This window comes from Callithrix jacchus, chromosome 13, assembly GCF_049354715.1.
Source record: "Callithrix jacchus isolate 240 chromosome 13, calJac240_pri, whole genome shotgun sequence".
In the NCBI taxonomy this organism is placed as follows: Eukaryota; Metazoa; Chordata; class Mammalia; order Primates; family Cebidae; genus Callithrix; species Callithrix jacchus.
Genome location: NC_133514.1, coordinates 13,828 through 28,772, shown reverse-complemented (window position 1 = coordinate 28,772; position 14,945 = coordinate 13,828). Strand labels below are relative to the sequence as shown.

The 14,945-nt window shown below is 48.3% G+C and overlaps 1 pseudogene; it reads right to left on the bottom strand.

Moving 5' to 3' along the window:
- Positions 1–11,058: 11,058 nt before the first annotated feature.
- Positions 11,059–11,156, bottom strand: LOC144579109 (small nucleolar RNA U13; annotated as a pseudogene).
- Between the last annotated feature and the right edge of the window lie 3,789 nt (positions 11,157–14,945).

Below are 14,945 nucleotides of genomic sequence, written 5' to 3'. Positions count from 1 at the left end.
CCACACCCAGCTAATTTTTGTATTTTTTGTAGAGAGGGTTTCACCATGTTGACCACGCTGGTCTCGAACTCTTGACATCATGATTTGCCTACCTCAGCCTCCCAAAGTCATAGGATTACAGGTGTTTGCCACTACTCCCGGCCTTGTATTCTTTCAGTAGAGATGGAGTTTCATCCTATTGGCCTGGCCAGTCTCGATCTCCTTACCTCAAGATATCCTGTCATCCTCCCCAAAGTAAAGGGATTACAGACATGAGCCATCATGCCCTTGGTCATTCATGAATGTGTAATTAGGTTTTGTCCAGGATCAGAGGCTCATGCCTGTAATTCCAGCACTTTGGAAGGCTGAGAAGGGAGGGTCCCTTGATGCCCAAAGTTTGAGGACAGCCTGGCCAACACGGTGAGGTCCCATCTCCACACACACACAAATATTAGTTGAGCATGGTGGCATGCACCTGTAATCCCAACTACTCAGGAGGCTTAGGTGATAGGACTGTTTAAGCATGGGAATAAGAGGCTGCAGTGAGCTATGATTGTACCACTGCACTGTAGCCTGGACAACACAGTAAGTCCCTCTCTGTCTCTAAAAAAAAAAGGCGTTGTTTGATTTTGTGTTTCTGTTGTTACTGTTGTTTTTTGAGATGGAGTCTCACGCTCTGCCCAGGCTGGAATGCAATGGTTCAATCTCGGCTCACTACAACCTCCACCTCCTGTATTGAAGTGATTCTCCAACCCGAGCCTCCCGAGTAGCTGCGATTACAGGTTTGCACCACTACCCTAGGCTCATTTTTATACTTTTAGTTGAGATGGGGTTTCACCATGTTGGCCAGGCTGGTCTGAAACTCCTGACCTCAGGACATCCACCCGCCTTGGCCTCCCCAAGTGCTAGAATTACAGATGTGGGTCACTGAGCCCAGTCAATTTCATGTTTTGGCTGGGTTGGGTCTGGTAGGTGTATGGTTAATGAACCAGGTCTTAATTTTTCTAGGCTACCGGGGGCTTGGGCACGCACTGACAGCAATGTCGTGGGTGGTGACATTGGCTTCAAACGTGGATGAAAACAAGATCTGGTCTCCTTTTTTTACCCAGACGGTGTTGACCAGCTGACCTAGGAGATAAAAGAACTGGTATATGAGGCCATGTGTACATCCTGGGAAAGGGGATGCCAACTGCTGGGACCCCAGCCCCCCTGCCACCAACCAGCCCACCCGGCCAGTGGCTCTTCCATGTTTGTTACAGCTTTTGAGAGGTTCACTATTCAAAGGAGGATGAATAGTGGGTTTTCAAGAAAACCCATAGACAGACATGGTGGTTCACGCCTGTAATCCCAGCACTTTAGGAAACCTAGGTGAAAGGATCACTGGAGGTCAGGAGTTCGAGGCCATCAGGACCAACATAGTGAAATCCCATCTCTACCAAAAATACATAAATTAGCCAGGTGTGGTGGCATATGCCTGTAGTCCAGCTACTCGAGAGACTGAGGGCTGAGAATCCCGGGAGGTGGAGGTTGCAGTGAGTAGAGACCACACCATCGTACTCCATCCTGGGTGAAAGAGTGAGACTCCATCTAAAAAATAAAAGAAAAAATAAAGTGAGAAAACCAGGCATGGGGGTGCATGTCTGTAATCCCAGCACTTTGGGAGGCTGAGCTGGACAGATCACTTGAGGTCAGGAGTTGAAGATCAGCCTGGCTAACACGGCGAAATCTTGTCTCTGCTAAAAATACAAAAATGAACCGGGCATGGTTGCGTGTGCCTGTGATCCAAGCTACTAAGGAGGCTGAGGCAGGAGAATTGCTTGAACCCGGAGGTGTAAATTCCAGTTAGACGAGATTTCACCACTGCACTCTAGCCTGAGGGACAGAGCAAGACTCCCCTTTAAAAAAAAAAATCAGAGAAGACCAAGATATCCGCAGATAATGCACCGTGTCACTTTCCCTGTGCACTTTTCCTGCCTCTTGGTAGACAGTTCCTAACATCACCATGAGATCCTGGTGAAGGAAGGGTAGATACTGAGGTTGCTACAGTTTTATGAACCTTTTTTCCCCAGAGAGAGGTGGTCATCTTCTGTCAGATTTCTTTGAGTGTTTTGCCAACCCCTGCTGTGGGAGGTTTACCCTCAGGGCACTCCTCCATGAAGCCACCAGGTGACGCCATTGCCGTATAAATGAAACAAACTGACCCGACATTAGAAAATGGTGTTCTACTTTCTTTGAGCTGAGTGAGGTGGGTCAAACCTGTAATCCCAGCACTTAGGGAGGCTGAGGTGAATAGATCACTTGAGTCCAGGAGTTCGAGTCCAGACTGAAAACATGGTGAAACCCTGTCTGTTTTAAAAATACGAAAATTAGCCAGGCATAGTGATGCACACCTGTCATCCTAGCTACTCAGGAGGCTGAGACAGCCGAATCGGTTGGGAAGCAGAGGTTGCAGGGAGCCAAGTTCGTGACTCTGCACTCCAGCCTGGGTAACAGAGTGAGACTCCATCTCCAAAAACAAAAAGTGTTTCTAAGGACTGAGAGGGGAAATTGAGGCATGCAGACTGGAGTTGGGGTGGGGCTTGGTGAGAGAATGGGTTCAAGTAACCTGTGAAGGACTCTCAGAAAGTCAGAGCAACATAAAAATTATTTATTCTACCTCCCGCTTCCACATTTTCCAGATATAGAAACCAAAGCTGAGAGGCAGGGGGATATGTATCCCAAAAGCACCACGTTGGTAGGGAGCAGGGTTGCCAGAGAAAACACAGGACATCCAGTTAAGTGAGAGTTTCAAACTCTCAGTGTATGTCTCAAACAATGCACAAGACTTAAACTAAAACTTTATTTACTTTTTGTCTTCAAAGGTAACTGGGCATCTGTATGATGATTTGCTAAGTCTTACAACCCTCATGAGGGTAAAATGAAGATTAGAAAGATACTTAAATGTAATAAGCAAACATGCAAAATGAGGGCAACTCTTTCCCATTTTGCAGACAAGGGAACTGCACGTTAGGAAGGGGACTTGCCCCAAAGCCACCCTCACAATCCTCAGAGTCAGGATTTGAACCGAGTCCTTATTCCAGAGGTCTCAACTTCACTGTTGTGGCCAGGAACAGCTCCCAGTCCCACTCATGTGTGTGTATGTTCTTTCTTGAATATGACTCTCTCCCCATCGTGTAAGTGGGTGGTTCCCCTCCCTGACATTGACGGACTCCGTCTTCAGCAGGCGCCTCCTGACCCAGCAGACCCCCATGAGCCCAGATCCCTGGGACCCGGTGGCTGTCCTTATCACATTCCTTGACTCCGCATCTTAGGATCCAAGTCTGACCCTCTTCAGGATCTGCAGCTGTGTTACAGAAAAGGGGACCCAATCCAGACCACAAGGGAGGGTCCTCGGATCTCGTGTAAGAAGCAATTAAGCATGAGTCTGTAAAGTAAAAGCCCAATTGTTTGTTGGTTTGCTTTTTTTGTTGTTTTGGTTTGGTTTTGAGATGGAGTCTTTGTTGCCCAGGCTGGATAGAGAGTAGCGGTGTGATCTTGGCTCAGTACGACCTACGCCTCCCGCGTTTGAGAGATTTTCCTGCTTCAGCCTCCTGAGTAACTGTGATCACAGGTGCATGTCACCACACCTGGCTAATTTTTATATTTCTAGTAGAGATAGCATTTCACCATGTTGGCCAGGCTGATCTAAAACTCTTGACCCCAGGTGATCCACCTGCCTCAGCCTCCCAAAGTGCTGGGATTACAAATGTGAGCCACAGTGTAAGTTTATTCTTTCCTTAAAAATCAAGTTTTTTAAGATGAAGAAGATGAAATAGCTACTCCATAGAGCAGCCCAGAGGGCGCTGGTGCCCATCTTTAGGGTCATTTCTTCCTGACATGCTAAATGAAGGCTAGACTATTCATGACTCCCCTTTTATAGATCTTATAGGGAAACTTTCTGATGTTGCCATGGCATTTTTAAATTGTCATGGCGCTGGTGGCAAATGTAGGAGTGAGGATGAGCAGAGGTCACTCTGGTCATCGTCTTGGTTTCGGTGGGTCTTGGACTGGCTTCTTTACTGCAGCCTGTTTTACTGACAAGGTCTCTGTGTCCTGTATCCTGTGCTGCCCTCCTGTCTCATCCTGTGACTCAGAATGCCTTCACTGCCTGGAAATGAAACCCAGTAGGTCTCAGCCTCCTTTTACGCATCTCCTATTCAAGATGGAGCTGCTGTGGTTCACACGCCTCTGGCAGCTGGGCTCCCCGGGATCTCCTGAGGTTCTGTCCCGTCCATGCCTAGCTCCTGGGTCCCTCCACCATCGCTGTCTTCCTGAGCCACCTGCCTCTGAGTTTCTTCATCAGCAAGAAGAGGAATCACTTTCAGGTTCGGCTTTTGGGGGAAAAGACAGACCAGGCAGGAAGTAGGGAGGAAGACACAGGCCCTGTTGTGGGCGATGGGGAGGGCAGAGCTGAGTGGGATCCGGCGGGTCTGGCTTTGTTCTTGTCTCTGCGAGTTCCCCATCGTGCCGACCTGCCCCTCTCCTTCCCCATCGCATCGGACGGCGGCTCTTCCCTCCAGTGTTCAGACCCCAGGCCCCGGGTCAGATCAATGCCTTTTTCTCCTGCACCCCATCAGTCAGCAGATTTGCTTGGCATCATCTTAAAAATGCATCCAGCAGCAAGGCCCTGGCTGACTCCTTACTTCCGCCCCAGCCTCTCTCCACTTCCAGCCACAGGAGACCTGTGTGAGCTGAATTCATCACACCCTCCTCTGCTCAGACCCACAGCAGCCCCATTTTACTCAGTCTGATCCAAAGGCCCCACAGTGGCCCACCTGGCCCTCCCTGAGCTGCCTCATTGACTCCAGCCTCACCTTCCACCCGTCTCCCTCCCTTTCCCACCTACCCCATCCTCACACCTGCCTGATGTTCACACATCTCTCCAGGCATCTGCTTTAGCTGCTCTCCGCCTGGACCACCCTCACTCCAGAAGACCCTTGTCCCCTCCAGCACCCCCTGCAGTCAGGTCCACCTTCCTCACCATCGTTCAGCAAGGACACACCCCGCCCATCCCTCTCCTTTCAGCATCTCTCTTCCTTGGCCTGTTTTGGGTTCATTTTTACTGTTCTCCAGCACTTCCCACTTCCTAAAGGGCCCTTCAAGAAGCACCTGGAAGGGGCCGATGGCCTTGCTCTCCTTAGACTAGAAGCTCCACGGCAGCACAGCACACTCTTTGTGGCAGATTCAGTATCTAGTTAGTGCTCGGCATGCAGAAGGTGCTGGACCAGTGTTTGAGAACTACGGAAGAAGGGAGGGAGGGGAGAAGGGTTGGAAAGAAGAAGGGAAGAAGGGAGGGATGGGGAGAAAGGAGGGAGGGGAGGAGTGAAAAGGAGGGAGGGAAGGAAAGATAGGAAATGGGAGGACAGATGGAGGGAAGGAAAGAGTTGAAAGAGGAAGAGAAGGAATGATGGAGGCAAGGAAGAAAGGGAGGAGGGAGGTGGAAAAAGAGGGTAGAAAGCAAGGCAGGAGAGCAGAAGAAAGGAGTAGGGAAGAAAAGAAAGGTGGAAGGGGGATAAAGGGAAGGAACTTATTTTCTCTCTAGGCCCAGCTGTCCCAATTATCTGTCATTTTGCCAGTCTCCTGCATGGCCTCCTCCGAGCACAGTGACTCATGCCTCTAATCCCAGCACTTTGGGAGTTCGAAACAGGTGGATCACCTGAGTTCAGGAGTTCTAAACCAGACTGGTCAACATGGCAAAATGCCATCCCTCTTAAAAAATACAAAGATTAGCTGAGCATCGTGGCAGGCACCTATAATCTTAGCTACTCCAGAATGTCAGGCAGGAGAATCACTCGAACCCAGGAGGCAGAGATTACAGTGAGCCAAGATCGCGCCACTGCACTCCAGGCTGGTGACAAAGCAAGACTCCATCTCAAGAAATAACAAAATACCTTCTCCAGGCAGCTGCCTTCTGATGACGCCCCTCCCCGGTTAAGCACAGACCCCGAACTCCTGCCTGACCCTAAAGTGCCAAGTGACGCCGCGCATGTACTCCTCTGGCCACACCGAGTGTCCTCTCAGTCATGCTGCTCCCTCTGCCTAGGTGTTTGTTGTCCCCTGTCTCAGAGCCTTCAATCCCTCTTCCCGGCTCCATCCCCTCATCCTCTGCCTGACCAGCACCCACCTCCTGGCCATTTAACATGTAGCTCAGGTTGTAATCCCAGTACTTTAGGAGGCCAGGGGCAGAGGGTCACTTGAGCCCAAGAGCTTGAGGCCAGCCTGGGCAACAGAGTGAGACCCCACAACTCCACCAAAAATGTAAAAGGAAGAAAGATGTAGCTCAGGCATTACCCACCTCCAGGTAGCCTTCCTGATGGTGCCATACCCAGGTGGGCTCAGGGGCAGCCTCTGTTCTCTGGGCACCAGAAGCCTCATTTCTGTGGCAGTGGTCCTGGGTCAGCTCCTGCAGGAATCCAGGCACAGGATGATGGTGGATGGATCAGGACTGAGGGTCAGAGATGCGGAGAGGCAGACAGCTTTGGGAAGCAGTAGGAAGGATCAGCAGGATTTGCTGCACGGTGACTGTCAGGGTGCAGGGGAGAATTCCGGACCAGCTGTGTCTTCATCTCTCTCTTCCCTCCAATCCCAGGAGAGCAAACGAGGCAGAAGGACTTGTGGGCCCGATTCACCAGCTCTATCCTCAGGAATTCGAGAACCATCAAGTTCCATGGCTGGGAGGGAGACTTTCTGGCCAGAGTTCTGGGCATCCGAGGCCAGGATCTGTGTACCTTGTGGACCTCTGGCCTCCTCTTCTTTATGTCGCTGGTGTCTTTCCAAGCGTCTACATTTCTGGTCATGTCACTCTAGTCTCTATGGTGATCAGGACTGGGGAAGGAGTGTGGGGCTCAGGAGGTGAGGTAGGTGGAGCCTCCCTGATCCTACCACCCTGTCCATCAAAACCCACACATTCTGGATCCTGTTCTCACCGGGTTTCTGCTATCTTCTGCGTGAATGAATTAATTCCATCATTCTGGTGAAGGTGACAGCGGATGTTGAGGTCTGCTCTTCTGAGAGTTCCAGGCTTCCACTGATGTGGGGAGGAGAGTTCAGGTGCAGACAGGCTGCAGAGATAGAATCCAGGGTATGAGTGGCTTTTTTGCTGCTGGCCAACAAATGTCCATAGCCACCCTGTCACTGACATGATTCTTGTTCTGCCGTTGTCATTTATTTCTGATTGCTGTCAGAACACTCTTCCTAAAGCACAGCTTTCTGAAGAATTTAAACATGTTGATGCATAGGCAAGGCACAGTGACTCACACCGGACATCCGAGCTCTTTGGGAGGCTGAGGTGCCTTGAACCCAGTTGGTGGAGGTTGCAGTGGCCCCAGATTGTGCCACTTCACTCCAGCCTGGGTGACGGAGCAAGACTTTGTGTCAAAAACCAAACCAAACAAAACAAAAGGATCACAAATGGGACCAATACCTAGGGCCCTCCCATGCTGCTCTCTTCAGGAGTCCCCAGGCTCAGCCCTCACGTCTATCACCTTCACAGAGAGGCCTTTCCTGACCACCTTCATCACCACCTGAGCACCCCTGCTTGTGCTAGTGCACTCTAACCTGCACCCGATTTCTCTTTACTTTTTTATTTTTGAAGACAGAGTCTTGCTCTGTTCCCCAGGCTGGAGTGCAGTGACGCAATGTCGGCTCACTGCAACCTCCACCTCCCAAGTTCAAACAATCCTCCCACCTCACCCTCCTGAGTAGCTAGGATTACAGGCAGCTGCCACCACACCTAGGTAATTTTCTTTTTTGTACCTTTAGTAGAGATGGCATTTCACTATGTCGGCCAGGCTGGTCTTGAACTCCTAACCTCAAGGGATCCATCCTCCTCAGCCTCCCAAAGTGCTGGGATTACAGATGGGAGCCACCGCACCTGGCCATACCTGCTTTAGTTTTTATTCTTCATAGCACTCTCCACCTGATGTGCTGTCTGTGTTAATGGTTTGTTTATGGATCGCCTGTCTCTTTCCCCCTCATTAGAATGATGGATCCATTAAGAGAGAAGCAACTTTGTTTTGCTCATTGCTGTTTCCCCAGAGCCCGGAGCCCTGTCAGGTATATGATAACCAGGAAGTAGTTATTCATAGAATGAATGAATGTAAGAATGAATAAATGGCCGGGTGCTGTGGATCACGCCTGTACTCCTAGCACTTTGGGAGGCCGAGGTGGGTGGATTGCTTGAGGTCAGGGATTCGAGACCTGCCTGGACAACATGGTGAAACCCCATCTCTACTAAAAATAAAAAAAGTTAGCTAGGAATACTGATGCACGCCTGTAATCCCAGCTACTCAGGAGGCTGAGACAGGAGAATTGCCTGTACCCAGGAGGTGAAGGTTACATTGAGTCGAGACCATGTCACTGCACTGTAGCCTGGCAGAAAGAGAGAGACTGTCTCAGAAATAAATGAAAATAATTTTTAAAAAGAATGAATGAAAGACCAGAAGGCCTAGATAGAAGGAATATGTTACAGTAATCAATAGTGCACAAGGGAAATTACAGTGAATGAGAATTTATTTGAATATTTCAAGATAGCTAGAAGAGAAGAATTTTTTTGTTCCCAAAACAAAAGATAAATATTTGAGGTGATGACTGTCTCAGTTACCCCGATTTGATCATTACATATTGTCTACAGCTTGGGTCCCCAACCCTCCTGGCCACGGATCTGTACCAGTAGCCTGTTTTTGTTTTTCTTTTTTTTTTCTCTCTCTCTCTTTTTGAGACAGAGTCTCAGTCTGTGCAGCGGTGCTATCTCAGGTAAATGTAACCTCCATCTCCGAGGCTCAAGTAATTCTTCCACCTCAGCCTCCTGAGTAGCTGGGATTACAGGCATATACCACCACACCTGGCTAATTTTTGTATTTTTAGTAGAGACAGGGTTTCACCATGTTGGCCAAGCTGGTCCCAAACGCCTTACTTCAGGTGATTCGCCCTCCTCATTCTCCCAAAGTGCTGGGATTGCAAGTGTGAGCCATTGCACCCGGGATTTTTTTTTTTTTATTTGACAGGGAGTTTTACTCTTGTTGCCCAGGCTGGAATGCAATGGCATGATCTTGACTCTCTGCAACCTCTGTCTCCCATATTCAAGCCAGTTTCCTGCCTCAGACTCCCAAGTAGCTGTGATTACAGGTATGAGCCACCATGCCAGGCTAATTTTTGTATTTCTAGTAGAGACAGGGTGTCTCTGTTGGTCAGGTTGGTCTCGAACTCCCAACCTCAGGTGATCCACCTGCCTCAGTCTCCCAATGTGCTGGGATTACAGGCACGAGCCACCGTGCCCATCTCACCTGTTAGAAACTGGGCAGGCAGCACAGCAGGTGAGCAGCGAACGGGCTAGGGAGGCTTTATCTGTGTTCACAGCCGCTCCTTATTTCTGGCATCACCACCTGAGCTCCACCTTCTGTCAGATCGGTGGCGTTGTTAGAGTCTCATAGGAATGCAAACCCTACCGTAAGCAGCACATGCGAGGGAGCTGGACTGCGTGCCCCTTATGAGAATCCAATGCCTGTTTATCTGTCAATGTCTCCCGTCACCTTCAGAAGGGATGCTCTAGTTTCAGGAAAACAAGCTCAGGGCTCCCACTAATTTTACGTTACGGTGAGTTGTGTAAATATTTCATTATATATTACACTGTAATAATAACAGAAGTGGGCCGGGCACAGTGGCACATGCCTGTTATCCTATCCTTTTGGGGGGCTGAAGCAGTCGGATCACCTGATGTCGGGGGTTCAAGACCAGCCTGGCCAACATGGTGAAACACCGTCTCTGCTAAAGGTACAAAAACTGGCATGGTGGCAGGAACCTGTCATCCCAGCTACTTGGGAGGCTGAGGCAGGAGCATTGCTTGAACCCAGGAGCGGAGGTTGCAGTGAGCCACAATCATAGCATTTTTGGAGGCTGAAGTGGGTGGATCACCTGAAGTCAGCAGTTCGAGACCAGCCTGGCCCACAGGTGAAACCTCGCCTGTAATAAAAATACATGAATTAGCTAGGTGTGGTGGTAGGAGACTATAAGCTGACTTACTCGGGAGGCTGAGGCAAAAGAATTGGTTGAACCGAGGAGGTGGAGGTTGCAGTGAGCCAAGATCATGTCCCTGGACTCCAGCCTGGGCAATATATGAAGATTCTGGTTTTGTTTTTGTTTTTGTTTTTGTTTTTTAAAAGGCAAGCCAGTTACAATGGCTTATACCTATAATCCCAGAATTTTGGAGGCCAAGATGGAAAGATCACTTGAGGCTAGGAGTTCCAGGTAAACCTGGGCAACATAGAATGACCCCATCTCTACAAAACATTTTTTAAAAATTGGGCACAGTGGCATGTGCCCATAGTCTCAGCTACTCAGGAGGCTGAGGCAAGAGGATTGCTGCAGCCCAGGAACTGGAGGCTGCAGTGAGCCATGCTTGTGCCACTGCACTCCAGCCTGGGTGACAGAGTGAGACCCTGCCTCTCAAAAAAAAAAGAATTCAGAGTAGAGAAAAGTATGAATTGTAAGTTCAAGCATTGCACGTCCCACATTTCCTTCAGAAGTGTGGATGCGTGCCCCAAGAACTCTGCATTCATTTCCCAGCGCTGCCTTAACAAAGTACCCTAAACTGTGTGGCTTCAACCACAGAGATTTATTCTCACAGTTCTGGATACCAGGAGTCTGAAATCAAGGGATTTTTTACTGCTTGTTTGTTTTTCTCTGAAGGCTGTGAGGGAGATCTGTCCCAGGTCTCGCTCATGGATTCTCAGAGCCTCTAGAGTTCCTTGGCTTGCAGGTGGTCTTCTGTCTCTGTCTTGAAACCGTCTTCCCTTTGTACGTGTCTTTGTCCACACATCCCCTTTTTATAAGGACACCAGGCACACTGGATTAGGATTCACCTTCATTACCTCAGCTTAGCTCGATCACATGGGAAGAGGCTATTTCCAAATAAGGTCGCATCCACAGACCCTGCGGCGCAGGGCTTCAGCGTCTTTCGGGGAGACAGAGCACAACGCATAACACTATAGATTTGCAACTATTTTTAGTTTGAGTTTCTGGGTTTTATTTTTTATTTTTTCGTGTCGGATGAGTGATGTGATGATACCGTAACAAGTTTTGAGAATGGCACATATCATAAAATAGCCTGATAACCCAATTGTCATGCTTAGGTTTTGGTTTTTTAAAATTTTAGTTTTTCTTGAGGCAGGGTCTTGCTGCAATACTCATGCTGGAGGGCAGTGGTGCAATCATGGGTCACCGCAGCCTTAACCTCCTGGACTCCAGCGATCTTCCCACCTCAGCCTCCCAAAGAGCTAGGATTATAGGAATGAGCCACCAGCCCCAGCTGTTCCCTATTTTTTGTTGGTACGTTGTTCATTTTTCTCAAAAAACACACCTTTTTATCTGTGCATACTGGCTCATGCCTGTAATCCTCAGTACTTTGGGAGGCCGAGGCAGGTGGATCTCTTGAGATCAGGAGTTCAAGACCAGCCCGGCCCACATGGTGTAACGCCTTCTCTACTAAAAATACAAAAATGAGCTGGATGTGGTGGTGGGTACCTGTAATCCCAGTTACTCGGGAAGCTTAGGCAGGAGAACCGCTTGAACCCTAGAGGCAGAGGTTGCAGCGGGCCAGGTTCATACTCCCGCACTCCAGACTTGGTGGCAGAGCGAGACTAACTCAAAAAAAGTGAAATATACATACATATAAACGTGCACATGAACACACACACACACACCTTGGCAATTTTTTTATATATCAGCATTCACTGGTATAATGTAAATTCTATGGTAGATTTTATTTAGATTAATACAATCTAAATACTATTCTATTAAGTGCTACAACTAAAAAAAATAGGCCATGCATTTAAATGATTCAAAGTTCAAAAACTATGAAAGAGTATAGAACCGATTCTCCCATATGGCAGCTCGTGGCATATGTGTTTATGAAATCTACGTGAGGCTGGATACGGTGGCTCATGCCTGTAATCCCAGCATTTTAGGAGGCCGAGTCGGGTGGCTCACCTGAGGTCAGGAGTTTGAGAGCAGCCTGACCAACATGGTGAAACCACATGTATACTAAAAACACAAAAAGCAACCGGATGCGGCGGTGAGCTCATATAACCCTATCTACTTTGGAAGCTGAGGCAAAAGAAGTGCTTGAACCTGGGGGACAGAGGTTGCGGTTAGCCAAGATCATGCAACTTCACTTCAGCCTGGGCAATGGAGCGAGACTCCATCTCAAAAAAAAAAAAAATCTAAATAAATTAACATTTAAGAAAATGAAAGATTTTGTTCTTTGGCTGCGTGGGCCACATTTCAAGTGCTCCACAGCTGCAGATGGCCCGGAAATATGGTCTTTATTGCAAAAAGTTCTATCGGTTGGTGTTGGTGCAGCCTTAAAGCCGCTATTCCACCCCTCCTCGAAGCGAACCACTGTTACGGTTCCTTTGGTGATTCTTTTCCGAGATGATCTATGCACACAATCAGCACGTGGAGTTAATATATGTACCTAATAAAATCAGCATCTCCCGTGTAGTGCAAATGACCATGTAATAGTCCATGGAATGGAATGTCTTCAGCTAGTTTCATAATGAAGTGCTCTTGAGTTTTTCCCAGGTTTCCTGTTAAAATTATTCTGTCGAGAACACCATTCTCTCACAGAGTACATTTTTAACGGTGGAATTCCCTGGCCAGAATGTTTATATGTTTTTCTCATTTCTTTTCTATTTTCTTTCTTTTTTTTTTCTTTTCTTTTCTTTCTTTCCCTCTCACTATTCCCTCTTCCTACTTTTTTTCTTCCCTTTCCCCCTCTCATCCTCCTCTTTTTTCTCTCCCCCACTTTTCTCTTTCTTTTACAAGGTCTTCTATTTAATGACATAATCCTAATTCACTGCAGCCTTGAACCCCTGGGCCCAAGCGATCCTCTTTCCTCAGCGTCCCAAGTAGCAGAGACTAAAACCTGTGCCCCCATGCCTTTCTATATTTTTATTTTCTTTTTAGTGGAGATGGGTCTTACTATATTGTTCAGGCTCGTTTTCATCTCTGTAGGTGCTTTTCAAGAGATCTTACTAAAAGGTACCTGGATAGAACTTAGTCACTTGAAGCTCTTGTCCTTGAGTTGAAATTTTGTGTCTGCCTCCTCCATCCCGGGGATATTTAAAACTTCTATCCCCTTTTCAGGCAGATCCGTGACTTCAAAAAGTGTACGAATGTTGTGAGGCAAGGCGGAAGGATCACATGAAGTCAGGAATTTGGGCCCAGGCTGGCCAGGAAGGTGAAACCCTGCCTCTACCAAAAATACAAAACTTACATGAGCGTGGCGGTGCACGCCTGTAGGCCCAGCTTCTCAGGAGGCCGAGGCATGCGAATTGTTTAAATCTGGAAAGCGGATGTTGCAGTGAGTCGAGATCGTGCCGCCGCACTCCAGCCAGGTACAAATAGCAGCTTTAGACTTGATCTCGCCAGGCATGACCACTGGGCACGTTCAGCATAGGATCACCGATTCTGCCTCAGTTTTCAGTGTCTTCTCTGGGGCCTGGAGTATAGCATCTGAAGCCGAGCTGGATGTCTTGCTGCATAAATACTCTCTCCACTTCCACCTGTGCCATCAGTCTGGGTGAAGACTCATGTCAGGGGAGAGCCGTCGTCCTCCTACAGCCTCACCTGTCTGATGGCTGAGACTTCTGCCTCATTTCCAGAACTCCCAGGGGCCCTTGAACGTCTTGTTATTTGATACATATGCAAGCACAGATTGCCCGTACCTCCCCTGAGACCTTCCTGCCACTCTCTATAGAGCTACCTGAAGCCTCGAAATGTTTATTTGCCTTTGGAGAAATTCTACTTTCATCTGCCCCAGACTCATCAAAATTACAGTAACAGCCAGCACTCCAACTTTCTGGATCCTGTTCCAGCAGAGAGTAAGTCTGTTCTTCAAGTCCTCTTTGTAACCCCATTTAAGATGAGGAAACTGAGGCAGATGAGCTCATGAATACAAAGTGCCAGAGCTTGGGTTCAACCTCGAATCCCTGGGCCCAGGGGTTCGAGGCTCGTGTTCAACCTTAGAGTTTGTGGGATTTAAGGTTGATGTTGGAAGCGTTCTGTTTGGCACCCCCTACCCTGGTGTGTGGGGGTTGTGTCCTGGGTTGCCTGCAGAGCCCCAGTTTATGCCTGCTGACCTGACGCATTTGTGACTAGCGTTGTCTTTAACGGCAAAACGTCGTGGTTTGGGAGAGAAATTCTGTGCTCACCCAGTTCACCCGCACCCTGAGGAAGCTCTGACACCACCGCACAGCTTCTGATACATACTGGAGAAAGCCAGCGCTAGGAGGTGCCCGTCAGCAGGAAGAGCTGCAAGCATCTACATCCACATGTAGACATATCTGTACACATACATTCATATACACACATCCATATATATACATGTCTTTACATCCACACACACGTCTGTACACCCACACATTCATACACATGTCTACATATAGACACCTTCATGTACACATCACTGTACACACAATCCATATCCACACATTCATGCACACCTATCTGTGTATTTTGGTATAGCTGTATACATACACATCTACACACATCCATGTACAGATAAATCTGTACACAGACGCATATACATTCGTCCAAACACATCTGCACATACGTCGGTGGGGATCAGGGAAATACAGCATTAAGTAGTGACGGTCTGATAATAGCTAGTATTGTTTTGACATCTTTTGGGTGAACTGACTAGCTAGTGGCTATCAGAGGGGTGTGCGAGGTGTGTCTGCAGGTTGGCAGGGCCATCAAACGCGGTATTTGTAGTTGCTCGTGGCTTTCCTAGAGGATCTCTCATGTGGAGCCTTGGAGTGTAGTGAGCTGTTCCTGTGGCCCGCCTGCCAATGTCTGCACCAGTGACCAACAAAATTCTGGCTTCACGGGCCTCAAGGACTTTGGATTGTACAGTAAAAAACGCTATA